Source organism: Siphateles boraxobius, unplaced genomic scaffold (assembly GCF_051911475.1).
Source record: "Siphateles boraxobius isolate OS27281-9 unplaced genomic scaffold, OSU_SipBor_1 46, whole genome shotgun sequence".
In the NCBI taxonomy this organism is placed as follows: Eukaryota; Metazoa; Chordata; class Actinopteri; order Cypriniformes; family Leuciscidae; genus Siphateles; species Siphateles boraxobius.
Window position 1 is genome coordinate 7,362,317 of NW_027509097.1, and position 20,546 is coordinate 7,382,862.

A 20,546-nucleotide genomic window follows, 5' to 3' on the forward strand; every position below is an offset into this window, starting at 1 on the left:
GCACTAGATGGCATATTCAGCAAACAAATGATAACAGGCAAAACACAGCAAACTCACTTTGTGGGTTTGCAATCAAAGAGAGGGAGTTTTACAAGGAGACGATCGGCTGATGCAGGAAGGATAAAATTTCTCAAGAACAAGTTGAGTTCAATCTCCGCCAGCGCAGGTATGTAATCTATGTAGTGAATGACAGGTCAGACTCCCCCCAACAACAGAGGCGAGATTTACACCTATCCATCCACTTATCAAAAGTGTCAAGCAGAAAAATAATCCTCCGACAAGAGTGATAGCACGCTTGTCCTTCGCCCCAAAAAAATAGAAAGTATTAAAAGAAGTATTACGAAAATGAAGAGCTTTCAAAATAAATCTCCTCTAGGTTAATAAAGTTGTCATACACTGGATTTTATAAACTCAATGTCAAAAAATAAATAAATATATAAAACATCACTCATGGACATTTCATCCAATATGTTTACTTTATTACCCTTTTAAAGAAACAGGGTGACAATATGTAGCAATCAAGCCTCTTGTCTGATTGGTCGATGCAGGTTTGAGATTGTCTTTGAGACCCAACTATCCCCTTAAATGCCACATTCCCATGGTTACCTCGTCCAGAATGGCTTCTAGCTCACTGAACTGCACCAGTTCTGATGGATTTCACTTTAACAGCCTTTAGAAACAGGCTGACAGGTCTGAGAAAGAGGAAGAAATGTCATTCACTGAAACTGTTGTGTTGATGCATGTGTCGTTACTTGGCAAGGATGTCTGATAAATTCACATTTAACTAAAACTCTTTCCCTAAATCATATGTAAGCTGGCATATGACTCATGCAAGACATATATGAACCAGCGTTGACCTAGCTAATTGCAACAAGACAAAAATATGTCTTTCATGTTAATCTCACTGTTTGTCCTAAAGAATCTCCTTAGTCCAAAATTGTGTTACACATAACTGTATATTAAACATCAAATATTTTCTGATCGTGTGTTTTTTTTGCAAACCAATTCTCATTGGAATGTTTGTTGTTAGGAAAATACTAATGCAATTTAGGCCTGTAGGCAAAGGAGAAATTAGATAAAGGGTAAAAACTAAATTAAGATGTCTGCTTTGACTGAAACTATAAGAAAGTGTGTATAATACAGCCACAAAATATGACTTCTGAAAAAGAAAATCAGATTTGGGGTAAGCTGCATTATGGTGTAATGTCAAATCATTAATAAATAATTGCATTTCAAATTATTTTGTTGCATCTTTTGTACACTACCATTGTAAGCATTATATAATTAATAAATACTCTAAAATTAAAGACTGAGGAAATCGCTGCTTTGAAATTCAGATTTTCCATCACAGGAATAAATTATATTTTAAAATATGTTGAAATAGAAAAGATTAATTTTAAATTGTAAAAATATTGTAAAATATTACTGTTTTACTGCTCAAATAAATTCAACCTTGTTAAGCATAAGATACTTATTTTAAAAAATGAGCCCTTATGACCCCAAACATTTGAACAGTAATGTATATTTCCAGCCAAGAAAAGGTTTAATATTCAAAATATTTAAATATAGTGAAATAATGTCACAGCAATATTATTTGTAAAAGTAGTTCCTTCTTTTAGATGCAAAGCTCCCTATCACTTGGGTACTGACACAGCTACGGATACACTTTACCCAACAGCTACCATTTTGAGAGAAATAATTCATGGCTAATCTATACCCAGATAGCTTATATGATTTTGCACTAGTACTTTAACAGTAAATTGTCTACACGACATGCAAAATGTTCTTATGCCAAAGCAAATGAAATAAATATATTTTGGTACTTTTTTTCCAATATGATGCACCATTTCTAAATATACTATGCAACACAAAGTGAAAAGGGGTCCACTGACATCACAACTGACTGACCTCTTGGCAAGTCCATCACTGGCATGCCGGTGCCCTTAGGAGTCTTTCTTTTTTCTTTTTTTTTCACTCATGGAGTTGCTGTGCCGTCCCCCGTGCTGAGTTCGGGAAATGAGCCTCCCTGTACCAATTTGTCCTGGCCTTTCAGCCCCTGTCCCTGATAGACCACCTGCCCAGGGCCTCTCATTGCTCCCATGCAGGGGGTGGCAGTGCCCTCCATGGGCCCTAACTCCCAAACCCAGCTGCCTTAATGGCCGCCGCGTTGCCCTATCGTGCCAGGCAGCGAAGCATGGCTCTGCTCCACCAGACGCCAACACTGCTATGGAATGCTAATGACCTCTTCCATTCCCATCTTCCGTTCAACTCCAGACACGTAGCCAACCCTTCCCCCACAATCTGTTGTTTCCGTCGAGCACGCATGCAAAGAATGACAGTTTGTAATAAAAGGTTCATATAACTGGAATGAGTCTACAATACACGCATTCAGGGAAATTATGAGATTCAGACAAACATTTTGAGAGGGTCTTTTCACTGCGAGCAGCTTTTAGCTGGTCGTGCACTTGACTGTCGCACTGCGTGAGTTCAGTAGCTCAAGTGCACTTACAGACACTTCCCCCTACACCCCCTACCCCGCACACTCGGGCTGAATGAGAAACTAGCATCCCCTTGGGCACATTCATTCCTAAGGTGACTGGAACATGTGGAGATTGTAGTCCGTATTTACTTAAAATGAGAACAGATTTAGAATTGGAGAGGAGGAAAACAGGAATTGCAGCCAGTTCCAAACATCTACTCTATACTCATTTAAGTGGCTCTTGATATTATTTAAAGAGGTTCTAAGATGCTGAAGGCGTTTCTGCCATTTGATGAAAGCAGTCATCAAGCCCTGTGTTGTCCAATGGATAGCTAGCAAGAGCCCATAGTAGACCAGTATCCCGATCCAATGGTTTCCTTATACAGAAAAACCACTGCAATTGTGGCGTGCCATAAACATAATCAATGCACTTTAATTGTATGTGTTCATATGCTAAAAGCCTCCTAATCTAATACAGAGATGATTCAATCAGAATTCCAAAACAAATTTGAATTAAATTATACTCTAAAGGTCTGTTCACACAAACTGTAACAAAACTAAAAAAAACTTAAAAAAACAGAAATTGTAAAAAAATATATATAATTTTTTTTGCATACTGGTTTAGTCTGATTAATTTATTCTTTCTCTAAAAATAAATCAAAAATCTGAATCAAGCTGTTTAGCATCTGATAACCTTCAAATAAATTCAAAACTATGAATGATCCGTTATTTAATTGATTTGCATTCATTTTAAAATCTTATCATCCATGTTTTGTTTTTTTATATACCAAAAGTTCAGCAGCTTCAAACATTGTTTTACATGGTGTAAAAACAAAACGAAAACAAAAAATGGGGGGGAAGGTGTAAAAGAGTGGTAAACACCTGTGGAAAAAAGGCATTCTAACAGACTAAAAAAATACTATGCAACACTCCCCTGAAAGTTACTTCTATTCAAAACTATACTATGGAAATGAACTTGAGTTTTCTTGTGTGTGCTTACCAGATCAGATAAGTCTTGTATTCTTCCGGGAAGTAGACTGTTATTCTCCACTGCTATCGGAGTCTAGGCTTCAACTGGCAGCATTCCTTCTTGTCTGAACAGGATTCTAAGGAAAATAATGCAGAGATGAAAAAGAACTGTGAGATGTAGAGAATTACTAGATGTGCACCGCTATCAAAAAGCACCATAACACATGCCAAAAACTGAAGTAGTGTTAAAGCCATAATCAAAACATGAACTCATGTTAAACAAGAGGCTTTTTGTGATCTTTTTTTCTTTTCTTTATTTAACTGATTTAGAACGCACCACTGACACGCACATGGTCATCAAAGATGACCGAAGATGATATAGAATCTCTACTGAACTCAAGTCACACACACACACACACAAAAAAAGATTCCTTCAGACATCATTCTAATATGCTAACTTGGTTCTCAGGCAACATTTCTGATTATTATAAAGTATGAAAATAGTTGTGCTGCTTAATATTTCTAAAATAAAATTTCAAGATTATTTGATTAATAGAACAGCTCAACTGAACAATTAAATGAAACAGCATTTATTTGAAATATAAATCTTTTGTAACATTATAAATGTATTTGCTATCACTTTTGACCAACTTGTATCAATGTATCCTTGGTAAAAAAAAAAAAGCTAGGCTATTACTAATAATAGTATCTTTATATTAGGCGTCTTTAACTATTACGCACTTACATCAAACAATACGAACAGTGTACAGTGTACTGTATTGCAAAACACTTTTGCTGCTATTGAGGAGGGACATGGGTAAAGTGGAACAGGTTTGGTGGTATAGGTAGGTTTAAAGGGGTCACTGGATGCCAATTTTCATCAAGTTGGTATGATTCTTTAGGGTCTTCATGTAAAGTTTGTAATATACTTTGGTTAAAATTCCTCAATGGTTGTGTAAAACAACACCCTTTTTACCTCCTCCTTTGTTCAAAGTGACCTGTTTCAGTGCATGTCTCTTCAAATGATAATGAGCAACTCCTCACCCTCAGTACAATGTAAAAACATGTAAACAATAAGTGTATTTTATCAAATTATTAATTTAAATCTTAGTACACAGTAGTTAAAGACACCTAATATAAAGTGGGACCAAATCATTAAATCAATCATCATTTAATCATTAACATTAATGCAAGACATTTAAAAAACATTTTAAATATGCATAGATACAATAACCAACACATTATAGTTGGGGGCGTGATTTAGCATGAAGGAAAACAAATGCCAGTTACTATAGGTTACAATTACATTTCTACAGTGAATACAAAGAGATATTAACAGAAAGAAAATGGCTTGCCAAAATATTGTGCAGGTTCCCCTACACATGAAATCACATATTTATTTTATATAGTAAATGTTTGACTTAATAAACAACCAAATACTTAGAAACTAGTATATTGGACAAACTACTTTTTTTTAAAGTATATTGGACAAATTAGCTTATAAAGTTATAAAAGTTAAAAAGAGATGACTTGCTTGTGTCTTTATGCCACTGCACCAATCACAATCCAGCCTCTCTCTCTCTCTCTTTAAAGCACTCCTGAATGGATACCATGCTGGAGGTCATCGACGATGCTGACAGAGAAAATATGAGGGTTTTCAAACAGTGTGGCAAGCCTGAGGCAGCAGGTAGGCTCGGGTCAGCCCTCTACCTTGCCCAAACAGAACTATTCATTTCATTGCCCTTGTACCAGCATGAATTCAGCACTGAGCATTTGTTCTGTCTTTTTCTGAGTCTCTCACCTTTCTTTGTACCCCAGGTCTGCGGCGTATTTGAACTGCATCTAACCGAGACTGTTCTCTCTCTCACCTTAACACACCTTTAACAGTCATTCTCCAGGGACGGTTATTCCTACAGCTGTACAGTCTGTACTCAAGTTCTTTCTCTTCCAGTGCTCAAGAAGAATAAAATGTATCTTGTTAAACGTCCCACACATCCTGCGTTTTTAACATTACCCGAATTCCTGAAAGATATTTTGTGGTATTTAATTCCAAACTCATACGACTGGCTTTCCAATTAACCAAGTTGATGCCGCAGTACCAACTGAATCTGACCAGTGAGTGGACTCGGGTGCACCATGCTTAATTCAATTGAGTATTAACTGCAATTTTCTCCATACAAAGAGAAAAAGCAGCACCCTCAGCCGTAAACATCTTCCGTTCCACGCAAATCAGTCTTCTCAATCGCTTGATCAAGGTATCTGTTCTCCAAAGTGTTTCAAGAGCCAGCAGCTTTGGGGAAGACAGCTTTGAAGCCCCTGGAAATACAATACCAGCACTGAGAAAAGCTCCACTTTAGCTCCCTGTGTCCGCCCCTCGTCGCTTTTCTGGCAGCTCGCACAATCCCTCTCCTCCAACATGCCTTCCAAAAATAAGGACAGACGATCTCAGGATTCTTTAATGAACTGTCAAGCGCCTCAGCTCCAGGGTGTACACAAAGATAGGCACCTCAGCAGAGCTCAAACTTACTGTACAGAATAGAGTAAAAAAGAAACCTACAGAAAAAAGGCTTTCACCTGAGTATTTCTAGCTCAGTGTTAGGTGTTCACTGGTTTATGTCAAAGTAAGCAATCTAAAGTGTTGATTGCTGAAATGTTCATTTGCTTGTGCTTTTATATAGTTGACCTTTATGGTGTTTTGCACGACAGAAAATCTAAGGTGATCCGATTCGCACAACATCCTCACAGGGCCCTTTTCACAACTGCTTTTTTGTACAGCCAATTCGCAACAATTCAGTCCTGCATGCGTAAGGAAAAAGGTCAGTTAACTATTTCTGTTTTCTACTAGACATTGTACAGAATATTTTATTAGGTTTTAATCAAAGTCACCTGTATTCGCCAGAAGGCCTATTTGTGGAAATATTCACATAATTAATTTTTATTAACTTTGAAAGTAGAGTTTTTAAATGTAAAATTCATGAAAAAAAGTACAATTACAAGGACAATCATTGTACAATTACAATATGTTAGAAAACTCACACATTATAATATGCCTAGTTCTGGAAACAATTGCTTTTGAGCCAATTACCTGACCAATAAATGCCATGTGACTAATCACTATGAAAGCACAGGTTTCACTATGAAAATTATGTCCTGACAATAATAATTGGCTAATGGCACTAAAAGAATATGCAAAGTAACAAACTCGTCACTGGTGACTGTACTGAACTGTGACGTCGACACTATCAGACAGGCAAAAAATAAATAAATTGTAAGATCCCTATTTTAATAAAGGTCTATTATAATCAAGCGGCAACATTCCAATCTGAAAAATGAAGCCTACCCCGAAGTGCAATATTATACAGCGAAAATCCGCTAGGGGCAAGTCCCAAAAGAGAGCAAATGTGCATAAGACCCCCATGTTAAAATCTCCGTTTTCACAGCATAAATTCATGTTTTTACAGGTTGGTCCCATGGACTTTTATTGTATTTTTCGATAGGTTCCGAGTGACAGACAACTGTGAGGGGGGTGATTTTTTTTTTCTAACTCGTTAGTTTAGATCGTATTTAGATATAAAATGTTTGACAAATAAGGGCATGGTTAACTTTGATTGACAGCGTGATTGACGGCTGTTAACGGGCTGCGCCGAGTGGAATCCTGAAATTTGACGTCTCGGCCATGATCTGACACAACACATCATATCACCTCTGTATCCTTTCTGAAAAGATTTTCCGAGATGGCGCCACCCATACCCCCCCATAAACGACCTCAAAACCGTTCTTCAGAAAGTCTATGGGTGACGGCACAGACACTTTCTCCATATTTTTTACAGTCTATGATTATAATATATAATGCAATATTAACAATATTTTACTTACAAAATTTGGATTTGAAGATAAATTGGAATACACAGCTAATGTTGAATGGCTGTCAATGGAAAGCAACATTACGGGTCTGCAGAATGGTATACTTACAGCATCTACACTGTAAAAAATATTTTTTGAAGTTCACTGGAGTAGGTTTTTACAAAAAAAACACTATTTTTTTAAGTTTTTCTCCTTCAAAATGTCATTTTTAATTCAATGTTACATGCCATTTCTTTGTAATTATTTGAGAAATTGAGTATCCTTTTCTGAGTGAAAATTGTTTCAAAGCAAATCCTACACCATTTTTTTTAACTAAACCATGCTAACCAGACAAACCATTAGTGGTGCAACGGATCATCATTGATCCGTGATCCGTTCGGATCAATATCTTCGGTTCGGCACACGCGTGATCCGCGGATTGATTTATGAAAAAAAAAAATTGTGCGCATATTCAATCCACACACAGCGTGATCATGGCGAACGGAGGAGCTTGAACGCCCCGCGTCATTTAAATCCCCTGTATGGGAGCATGTTGGCTTCCCTGTCAAATATAATGATGAAGGAAAGAGGTTAGTGGATAAAACCCGTGACGGTGTGTAGGCACTGTGGCAGCATGGCCACGCATTTGAAGCGACATCGCCCCGATGTTTCACTCACAGGAGTGAAAACGAAGGCTGCTCAACAACCGCTTATCACCGCGGCATTTAAGCAACCCCTTGTTGCACAATCAGAGCGGGCTAAAGCCATCACAAACGGCGTTCGCGCAGCACTACCCCTCGCTCGACCCTCTCTCTCTCGCGCGCACTCTCTCTCCCTCATATGAGGTGCCATCTACGGCTTAAATCAAACTTCATTCAAGCACATATATATGAAACACTTGCATACACCTATACTAAGTAGTCAAACATGCATGTATACTGCTGAAAGCTCAAACAAATACATATGAAATGCACAGACACACCTAAAGTCGCTCACTCACGTACACGCAAACTTTACACACACGAGATGCGCGCACACGCAAACTCTCCACGCACATAATCATGAGAGACGCGCATACACACAAACTCGCGCACACACAAACTCTCCACGCACATAATCATGAGAGACGCGCATACACACACACTCGCGCACACACAAACTCTCCACGCACATACTCATATGAGACGAGCACACACACACAAACTCGCGCACAAACTCAATGAGACACGAGCACACACACAAACTCTCCGCGAACATACTCATGAGACTCGAGCACACACACTAGCGCACATACTCATATGAGACGCATGCTCACACAGTACATGATGCATATGATTCTCAGTGTGAACATAAGTCACATATTGGTAAGTGCATTTTTTGTTAACAGAGAATGAGAGTCCATTGCTTTTATTGTTTTTGGTTTTGTTCATTTATTGCGGATATTTAAAATGTTTTCAGTGTTAAATAGTCTATAGAAATAAGTTTATTGATCTTTGAAAAGGTATACCTGCATTATTATGCCATTATCATTATTTTAGATGAAAATGGTCTCAGAACGACAATATTATCGTTTATTATCAATATTATCGTTTATCGCAATAATTTCTTGGACAATTTATCGTCCAGCAAAATTTGTTATCGTGAAAGGCCTAGCTATCAGTGTGTTTATAGGTGCAGACATGAGGCAATTTATTTTTTATTTTTTTGCTGATCCGAAAAATGATCCGATCCGTGACTCTGATCCGGGAAACGATCCGAACCGTGAGTTTTTTGATCCGTTGCACCCCTACAAACCATGATCCCTTTGTTATTACCTGCACCTTTGCACGATTAATGGTACGCAAAACCTAAAAACAATCTTCCACCATCTGATTTTTGATGGACATAATTCTCAAAAATCTTAAATTCAAAGAAAAAGAAACTGCAAAGATTTGTAATAGCATAAAGCTGTAGACATAAAGGTGTTGGTTAAAGACAGGAGTTTGTTTCAACCTGAAGGCTGAACAAGCCTGCACATACTCACACACATCCACACAAAAGATGTTGCCACACAAAAACGCAATGTACAATTACTTTGTGATACAATACCCACACATTAGCATAATAAAGAACAATATGCCAGCTTAGCACAACTCTAATGATAGACCGCTGAAAATAGAGCCTCTCTCAGATGAGGTACGAGGAACTGAAACTGCGTGTGAACTTGCAGTCAGGCAGACAACCATTCACGGAGCACAATTTGATAAACCGGTGAAGAAAATTGTCACTATATTAAACAGTCAATAGTCGCAGGGTATAACAAAAACCAAACAACTTCTGTTTTCTAAGAAACACTGATTTGATTTGCTCTGATATTTTGCCATTTGAAAGTCTGTCATCACAGCAGAAGCAGCTCATCCAGAAAAGGGATGTGAGGATTATACACATATATGTTATTTTTGCTCTGCTGCATTTTCCATGACAGCTCCCTGACATCATTGGCCATGCGGAATGCTGCAAGCTAGTTTCTAGTGAAGGGGGCACAGTTTTTTATTATTTGTTTTCTCTTCCAAAGCAGCCTTTGTGTCTGCAGCACCCTGACACCGTGTCTGGGACACGATCCCCGCATATATATTTGCTAATACAATGCTAAATACAATGGGTTGCTAATACCACGCTAATTCATAAATCAGATGTACCCATGTACAATAACATTATGATGTCCAGCAATTGATTTAAATAGTACATTGAGTTTAATTTGTCGTTTAATGAGATCTAATATTTGTTGGTAGTGTTGAGATTTTTGCCGTGTCGATGGCAAAAGTGTGTAAATAAATAAGACACAACAACAGAGTGTCTTTAAAATAGAGGTGGCCATAGATTATTTTTTTTTTAATCTAGATTAATCTCACTGTAATCTTGGAATTAATCTAGATTAATCTAGATTAAAATGGCTCATTTGAATTCTGCCGAAGGCATTCAGAATATGTGTGCTACCCCAAATAATTACTAAAAGTAAGTCTTTCAGAATAGTTCGGCTCGCGTAGGGATGTGAATTTCTGCCAAAAATGCCATTCGACAATAGAGGAGCAAAAGTCGAATATCCTTCAAAAAAAACCCGCACACTCACAATGACAGAAAGGGAGGCCAATTTCATCTTTAGCGATTTGTCATCAAACAAACTGTTTATTAATTGAACAAGTAACATGTTTTCGTCGTAGATACATAGTAGGCTAATTGGAAGAAAAAAACAATAAGCACGACGTATAGGCTAACGTTACAGTCCGTTTTTGCATCGCCAAACCAAATGCTCGTTAGATCAAAAAATAATGTCATGTCATAACAAGTCAATGATTTTATGTGAACCTGCCTTAACCGGCAATAGCCTCCTCCTTTTTAAACAAATTAGTTTCAATCAATGTAAACTATTCTTGTGACTACCCTGCGCTATACACACACATAACTGTACACAATAGTAACGTTAGCTTATTTAACGTTAACCTGTTATCCTTTGTCAGTGCGCCGACGCTCTGAAGCGTTTTTTTGTAGCCTATAAATTAATGTATATGTCCAAAAAATGGATAATGTCAAACTTTTTAGTAGTGCTATCGAGGCGTAATAATCTGTTTGGTTGTAAAATGTATTACCTGAATGAAATGAAATCGAATGTATCGTCCTGTGGAATCATTCATTCACAGACAGCTTACGAAGATGTTCAACTAATAAAGATCTTCATCGCTGGCAAAAATATGATGCATTTGCAGATTTGCTTTCACTAGACTAAACTGTAGATCCACTGCCACTTCATCCAACGCTCTTGATGTTCTTAAATCTTCCTGTTATAAATCAGAGTCGAGTGTGATCTGCTGCGCGATCTGTGACAGTAGGCGCAGCGTCAATTATGTCAAATATACTAGGCTACACATTGGGAATTGCGCGAAAATATAACGATATTCGAAAAAGCTATTTTAAGATGCAACCCAACTTTGAGAATAGATTAACGGCGATATTTAATATAAAAGAGTCTCAGGTTAACGCAGCACGTTAACGCCGATAACGGCCCACCACAACTATAAAAACTTTCTTTTGTGCAGAACTACTTACTTCCGTCACGGATTCGAATCTCAAATTGACAGTTATAAAACGGTTAGTTCCGGTCCTTGATTCTAATTGGTTGAGCCGCGTTCAAAGCCGTTGTAAATCACTCAACAAACATACATGTGAACGCATTACATTAGTATTACAGCACAGTCTGATATTACAGCGATTCTTTGTTGCTGCATGTGTTGCCTGGCAACCTCTTTGGAACAACATTGCTTGGGAGAAATACATGTGTAATAACGTTATATTTTTTGTTGCTGGTGTTTATTTTATGAATAAAATAAATATTAAAATGAATATTTGTATGGAATATCATCACAAAATCAGTTTAAATGTCCACTGAGGAAAGCAATATATTTGTCTTTGTCCTTTTAACAGTCAAGGGAATTTCCCATGACACACTAGTCAATATGGAAGCTTGTTTCCGCCACTAAATAAATAAATAATAATAATAATTGCGACTTTTTATCTCACAATTCTGACTTTTTTTCTCACAATTGCAGTTTACATCTCGTACTTCTGACTTTATTTCTCAGAATTGCGTGATATAAAGTCAGAATTGCTTGATATAAAATCGCAATTGCGTGTTATAAAGTCAGAATTGTGAGATATAAAGTGGCAATTGCGTGTTATAAAGTCAGAATTGTGATATATAAAGTGATATATAAACACTTTTTTTCTCGCAATTCCGACTTTATGTCACGCAATTCTGACTTTATAACACATAATTGCGAGTTTATATCTCGCAATTCTGACATATTTTCTCAGAATTGTGAGGTATAAACTCGCAGTTGCGAGTTAAGTCAAATTCTATGGGGAAAAAAGACTGACTTTTTTCCTCTCAGAATAGTTTATATCTCACAATTCTGACTTTATAACACGAAATTGCGACTTTATATCACGCAATTCTGACTATAACACGGAATTGTGACTTTAAAACTCACAATTCTGACTTTATAACACGCAATTGCGACTTTATATCACGCAATTCTGACTTTAAATCTCGCAATTCTGACTTTATAACACGCAATTGCGACTTTATATCTCACAATTCTGAGAAATAAAGTCAGAATTGCGAGATGTAAACTCGCAATTGTGAGAAATAAAGTCAGAATTGTGAGATGAAAAGTCGCAATTACCTTTTGTATTTTTCATTCTGTGGCGGAAACAAGCTTCCATAAGTCAATGGATTTGTTTCAGTCCCTTTCAATATAAAAGTCTTTGCTACTGACTCACTCATAAATACAGTTTGCCGCCATCTAAAGGTGTAAAAATGTAGCTATAACTTTCACTGAAGTCGAAATAACAATCACTAACGAACCCTTTCTCAATACCAAATACGGCATGTTATTTACATATAGCCTATGTATTTATATAACATATATTTTAAATATAAATAATATATTTATATAAAATAATATTTATTGAAAAATATTGAAATAAACTATATAAAAAATGTTAGCCATTATAAAAGTATAAGAAGTCTGAACAATAGGAAATAAACAAGCAATGCAGTCATATACAATATAGTATATATATATATATATATATATATATATATATATATATATATATATATATATATATATATATATATATATATATACAGTGTGTATATAATCTGTGATATATATCACTAGACCAAAAAATAACCAGACAGCAACCAACATTCCTGTTTTGTTTCATTCTGTTTCAGAAGGCCAATCAGTTCTGTGCCGGTGCCCAGCACCATAGATCGACATGTTCTCCAGTGGCTCCTACAGCCACAGCAAACTTTGACCCGCTCCCCACTTCCTTCAATCGCATTCCCCAGCCCACCATCCTTGGCACAACCTACTGTGCTTCTGGAATCCAGTGAAGTGAGACCACTGTGAAAAATTAATTCCGTAGCTTCTAAAAAGCGCTTTGATTCTTAAACCAGGAGCGCTCGAAATCCCGCTGTCCTCAAATAACCTACATCTACAAACCAATCTGCACTGAACAGCGATATGCTGAGATTGAGTTAATGACGGTCTCAAATCAATGTAGCCTGCTGATCTGTACAGACAAAAGGAATTAGAGCAGGATAGAAATGGCTGATGATCTGATATATTAATTCAATTGTTTATATTACGGACAAAAATAATATGAAAACAAGGAAAAGGTTTGCAGGTAGAAGATGGCAGTAGGGATTGGGAATCTTAAGGAAAAAAAATTCAGAAAAAAATCTGAATGATACTTTTGATTTTAATTAGTCTTAGTCACATGCACGGCAACTAAATGTTCGATTGACTAAAAAAAAGAACCGGATCATAATTATGCGCTTGGAAATCAGATTGCACCAGTTGCACTGTACAATATGTTTCTGTTTACTCAAAAAAAAAAAGAACCAGCTCAGAGTCATTTGCTCATCTTGAGTAGGACTCCTATACATCATCACGAAAATATCGTTCAATTACATATTTTTACAAAATATGGAACCATTTTTTTCTGTTCCCAACACTAGATGGCAGTCGTTGAGGCAAAGCGCTGGGTTACTCATCATATAAACATTGGTTTTCAGGCTCTAGATTGTTTTAGAACATTAGCCATGCATTACATAGCGATCCCTGCCTGATAGACTCTGTCTTTCCTTCTCATTAAACAGGTCGAGAAGATTCAATTAAGAATATGTCAAGGGGCCTGAGGTGCTTCTTATATATAGCTTAACTCCAGTTGGTAAACAACTCCTCGCCTGCTTTCCTGGTTTGGTTTAAACTCAAATCTCAGAGGACACACTAAACTGCATCAACAGTGACTACACGAAAGAAAGGAAAAATGCACGTAGAAGCCGAGGGTCCCCAGAAGCCCTCTTGTGCATGTATAAAGGATTTAAAGAGAATAAAATGCAGCTAATTAAAATAGTGTTTCCATGAGATGTTAATGAGGTTTTTGTTACACTTGGGTGGACGTCCTTACATGATGTAGTTCTAATCCCACTGAGTCAGTGCTCTTTGTCCTTGCATAGCTGGCAGCTATAATCCGCAAAAAAAAAGCTCAGTCAAACATAATTACTGAGCAGTCACATCTGCACATTCACCGCATTGCTCATCATCAACATCCTCCCTTTTTACTACAATTTTTCTCATAAAAAACACCTAAATGTGCGCAGTGTCTTCCCTTGGTTTGCGTCTCTCTCATGACTGCGTTCCTATTGCCGACGTCTGGCTCATTTCAAATGAAGCATGTTGCGGTAATGAGCCCGTGATGATATCAGCCGTCATGTGTAACCAAACATCAGAATGTCAGCAGTTCTGCTGCAGGCTGAAGGTGAGGGTAGCAATAACGACGTGTTTTTGTAGGGCTGCCGCCCACTCTCTGGCGCATTGGGACCCTGTGCGCGCAGGCCTCAAGGGAAAGCTCCAGACGAGGGGGTTGCAGGATTGGACTTTCTCTCCCGATTGCGTGTTTGTGCAACTAAGTTAACGCAGCAAACTGATGATATTCATCACGCACGCAGATGAATGCTTTATGAGCTTGCTTAAAAGTGCTGTGCAAACAAAAGACAAAGAGCATTTAAAGCCACAGGTAAAGTAAACACATCAATAAACAAGGTGGTCAGTTTCTCAGGGGGCCGTAGAAACACATGCCTCAATCAGGTCAAAACGAAGAGGTGTCTCCTCTCCCCGGGCCGCTCGATCACAGCGGTAACGAGGTAGGTTAAAGAATACCGCCTACAGGCTTCTTTCTTCCTAGGCTTAAAGCTGCATGTGTGTGTGTGTGTTTGAGATGCTGTGTGTTCTATCAAGAATGCAAACAGTTTTTCCCCCGTTACTGAGCCAATTACGGAGATAAAGTGGACTCTCAGGAACGGGAGGGCTCTCATTCCTAACATCTTTTGCCCTGAATCAGACATGACACACAATGAACCTGACACGATGCACCTGATTTGTCAAAAACACAATTCAAAGGCAGTGTGGGAGACCGAAAGTACCTTATACAATCAGATCGACCCATTTTTGGAAAGTTATACAAAGCAATAAGGTCCTGTATCTATATTAGAAGGATACCATGTATGAACTTAAGAGGCAGAAGCTCTACAGTGTTAGTGCCTGAAATCATTTCCTTGCAGCGATTGAAAAATGTCTTATTTGCTTAATCCTTTAAAGACCAAAAATGACTTGGAATCTATGCCTAGTGTTGTATGAAGTAAAAAATTGTAAAAGGAAGGAAAATATGGTACATTTTTAGAGAGAAATTGATTTATAAAGTGATTAATAAAGTTGTGCAGCAATAAATGTGGTTTGGTCAAGACCTGCATCAGGATGGGATGCACTACTATTGTGATTTTGGCTGATACCGATACACTGAAAAGCACCCATGATCTTCACCATGCTCTCCTCCCGTCTCCTTTGCTTTCCCATCATGAACTACATTTCCCATAACTAACTGCCTGGACTCATTATGATCTGATTTGGATCCACCTGTTTATAATTAACTTGTTTGTGTTTGCCTTAATAAGCTCTTTGTTTTCACTCACTCATTGCAAAGTCTTGTTAGTGTCACACTGCAATTCTAAATGCTCCCTCTTTTCTCCAGTTTTATGGTTCTGTCCGGTTTCCTGGATTTCCATGTTTGACTATATCTTGGACTCTGTTATTATTTGGATTTTCTTCCCGATGTTTTTGACCCTTGCCTTTCATTTGGATTTCGACTGTGGATTGCCATTAATAAATGGCTGCGTTTGGATTTGGACACCTATAATTATTTTTTGTTGTGGCTGATGTGTGTAAGAAATAAAATGGAAATACATTTTGAAATTTGCTAAAGATTACATTTAACCAAGTTATTTAACTATTTTGTAGATTAACTTTGAGTGCATTAAATGACAGCAAAAGTCATTTCAATGCAAATCTCTACAGTAAATGTTAAAAATCTCTAATATCACCTGATAACTAAAATCATACCAATATACTGTGCATTTTCAAATAGGAAAACAGGAGTAAGTAACAATCAAACAACTGCAAAAGGCTTCTAAGACACTGTCAGTGGCTGATTAATAATTTTCTACTGCTCATTACATAATCTGTGCTCATAAACAAAGCTAAAATCATCTGAGATCTGCAGATCTGTAGTCATATAAATGTTCTCAGCTGGTTTTCACATGGATGAACTAAGTCTGAATCCGAAATCGCCCCCTATACCCTCAAATAGGGTGCTATTTGAGGGGACAGCAATTTGTAGAGGTGTCCGAAACCACAGTGGACATTATTGAGTGCACTCATTCAATCTCACATTGCACCGCAATAACGAGTGTACAATCAATGTACACTCAACTGCTGTCCGAATTCGCTGACTTGTTTCATTTACTCCTTCAAGTGAACAGTATTAGTGGACTAACGTAGGGAATAGTGAATGAGAGTTTAGGGGGCGATTGGGATTCAGCCTAAATGTTAGCCCCAGCGGTGGCTAGAGTAGTATGTGTGAGAATGCAGTGGTGTTGGGCAGTGGCGAATCACTCTCCGCCTGCAGCTCCAGAGTTGGGGAATCAGCAGGGTCTCCGGGTTGATTGGTCATGGCACTTCCTGAGTGCCAGGCAGAGAAGGATGTGACAGTGTGAAGGGATGCACTCTAGGGAGGGGTGAGTGAGACAGTGCTACTAAATAAAGGCACAGGTCTCTGCACTCCCTAAACCACTGTGCACAAAACAAGACGAATAGTGTTTGTGCGCGCATCCTAAATTGACTATATAATAAATGACAAATATTTAAACTTTTGCCCACTTCGCAAAAATCACAGCACTAATAATCCTTTAGGTGAGTGTATACATACATACATACATAATTATTTTAATTGTTCTATATATATATACACTCACCTAAAGGATTATTAGGAACACCATACTAATACTGTGTTTGACCCCCTTTCGCCTTCAGAACTGCCTTAATTCTACGTGGCATTGATTCAACAAGGTGCTGAAAGCATTCTTTAGAAATGTTGGCCCATATTGATAGGATAGCATCTTGCAGTTGATGGAGATTTGTGGGATGCACATCCAGGGCACGAAGCTCCCGTTCCACCACATCCCAAAGATGCTCTATTGGGTTGAGATCTGGTGACTGTGGGGGCCATTTTAGTTCAGTGAACTCATTGTCATGTTCAAGAAACCAATTTGAAATGATTCGAGCTTTGTGACATGGTACATTATCCTGCTGGAAGTAGCCATCAGAGGATGGGTACATGGTGCCCATAAAGGGATGGACATGGTCAGAAACAATGCTCAGGTAGGCCGTGGCATTTAAACGATGCCCAATTGGCACTAAGGGGCCAAATTCTGAATCTACCATCTGAATGTCTCAACAGAAATCGAGATTTATCAGACCAGGCAACATTTTTCCAGTCTTCAACTGTCCAATTTTGGTGAGCTCTTGCAAATTGTAGCCTCTTTTTCCTATTTGTAGTGGAGATGAGTGGTACCGGATGGGGTCTTCTGCTGTTGTAGCCCATCCGCCTCAAGGTTGTGCGTGTTGTGGCTTCACAAATGCTTTGCTGCATACCTCAGTTGTAACGAGTGGTTATTTCAGACAAAGTTGCTCTTCTATCAGCTTGAATCAGTCGGCCCATTCTCCTCTGACCTCTAGCATCAACAAGGCATTTTTTGCCCACAGGACTGCCGCATACTGGATGTTTTTCCCTTTTCACACCATTCTTTGTAAACCCTAGAAATGGTTTGTGCTTGAAAATCCCAGTAAATGAGCAGATTGTGAAATACTCAGACCGGCCCGTCTGGCACCAACAACCATGCCACGCTCAAAATTGCTATATGTATATATATATATATATATATATATATAAATTGTATTATACGTAATACTATTATACGTATTATATATTATACGTTTATCAATTGTACTATATATGAAATATTACATAATTTATAATAAAAATCTACACATTTATGTTTTTTTCTTTGAAAATATTTTAAACAACACTAATAATAAGTTTTTAATCCTGCAGGTACAGAGCACTGGAATCTATCTAGTCTTCTCAATGGTTCCATCTGTGCTATGCTATAAAAAAATGCCTCATGAATAAGACTATTTCAATGAAAGATTAAGCACTTTTACTGAAAATTGACCTTGAGCCTGGAAATCAAAGCCTCCATCTTCAAAGATGACGCATTCAAAGAACGCTCGCTGTGTGTATGTGTGTGTACGTGCACCTTTCTTTACTCTGGGCTCAAGTGTGCAAGTATGCAGGTGTGGAGAGAGCGGACAGTGGATCTGTTTGGTTTTGGACTGTTTATTATTGTCTTCAGCTCACTTGGCTCTTGACAGAGACAGAGTGAGATGAGCAGAAAGGGGAGGGTCATTAATCATGAGATGGAGGTTGGGTTCTGAGCCAGACTTGTCCATTCCATTGGTATCTTGCCTCTTTTGTCTTCTACGCTGAATGAATGAGAGGGAACACGAGGGAACTCTGAATGATCAGTCAACATGCTCTCATGCCTATACTGATCACAGAGCACTCAGACGGAAAACAACACAACGGACAAGATACATAAGCCTCTCACAGATCTCTATGGCTCCGTTTACACCTGGTATTAGCATCTTGAGTGATCCTATCACAAGCGGTCAGGTGAGACAGATTACACATGCATCTCAAAAGCTCCTCCGGTGACCGTGTGTATAAACTCTCTTCAAACAACAGTCATTTTTGTTAGCAAATAGGTTTTGTCAGTCAAAAAAGAAATATATATATTTAGGCTGATGGAAAACACTATGTATATATATATTTTAATAATTGAATTAATATGAACAAACAATAACTACGGACAGTATATAAACATTAACCTATTTTTTTATCAACTCACATATTAACTAAATTAATATTAACCTTGAACAATAAACCAATTAATCAATCAATAAATGTATTCGCTGATACCTAATGCTAACAAATGAATGTTAAAGGACAATTCCGGCCAAAAATGAACCTAGGGCTAAATAACACACGGGTACTACCGAGTCGACCTTTCCCTGGGATGCATTTTCATGACATTCGAATGTACCCAGTTTTAACGTTAGTTTTAGTTTAACCACAGATTAGCTTATAACGACAGTGTATGGGGCATCGAATAAGTAGGAATAAAAATCGCTAGTTAATAGCACTAACAAGGCTCAAAATAGCCCCACACTAACACGGTAGCATAATTAGGGTCTTACATGCGCTTCGTGAGGCACACACGCAAATTTGCACACACACGCAAGGCCGTGCGTGCAACCCTCTTTGCCGTGCACGGGCTACACAGGTTGGAGCTCGCGAGCTCTAGATTTCTGGAGATTTTAACTAATTTGCAGACATCAGGGAGCCGCTATCAATATGCGGGAGACTCCCGGAACTTCCGGGAGACTTGGGATGTCTGGTTTTCCAAAGATGGCCTGCTTGTATACGCGTGCTACCATGTTAGTGTGGGGCTATTTTGAGCCTTGTTAGTGGTATTAACTAGCGATTTTTATTTTTACTTATTCGATGCCCCATACACTAGCATTATAAGCTAATCTGTGGTTAAACTGAAACTAACGTTAAAACTGTGTACATTCGTTTTATCATGAAAACGCATCCCAGAGAACGATCGACTCAGTACCCATGTGTTATTTAGCCCTAGGTTAATTTTTGGCCGGAATTGTCCTTTAACAAACTGTTAATTGTTACCATTTGATCACAAGACACAGCTAACCCCATTTACAATAGTCCTGTATTTACCGTAGCACAGGCCATTTGTGATTGGACAATCTGAGAAGATGTTAATACCAGGTGTAAGCAAGGACACTGTTGTGCACGTTTCCACCATTTTTTGCAGTCCTCAGACTGGTGACATTACAAGAGTGCAATAACTTAAAGACTGGTGAGAACAGCACACTCAGATCAGAGAGGGAAACACGTCTGCGTCGGATGCCAGTGGTACCCAGATGTGGAGTCTGCAGCTGCTGGCTTATTAACTCTTCTCCTCTGCACACCTGTATGGAGGCAAGTCTGTCCTGACAGCCACTGTTGGGCCTCGCTGGGTCTAAACATGCAATTGCACACCAGATGTTGTCGCATTTCACACTTTGTTGAACAAATATTTCACAGCTTTTGAAAAAAGGCATGGGACGGGTGGCAAACATCAGGCGGAGAATATCCGCTACCTGTAGCCTACTGATCACACAGATGGCTG

At 38.2% G+C, this 20,546-nt stretch overlaps 1 protein-coding gene across 6 annotated transcripts in view; it reads right to left on the reverse strand.

Moving 5' to 3' along the window:
• rbfox3a (RNA binding fox-1 homolog 3a) overlaps window positions 1-20,546 on the reverse strand; it is a 441,507-nt gene that overhangs the window by 372,067 nt on the left and 48,894 nt on the right. For 4 of the 6 annotated variants that reach the window (XM_077200542.1, XM_077200545.1, XM_077200537.1 and 1 more), the window contains exon 2: window positions 3,480-3,585. The gene's annotated coding sequence lies outside the window, so the exon portion shown is untranslated. Of the gene's footprint in view, window positions 1-3,479; window positions 3,588-20,546 lie in introns of those variants that run through there. The other 2 variants (XM_077200544.1, XM_077200538.1) reach the window with 1 other exon arrangement.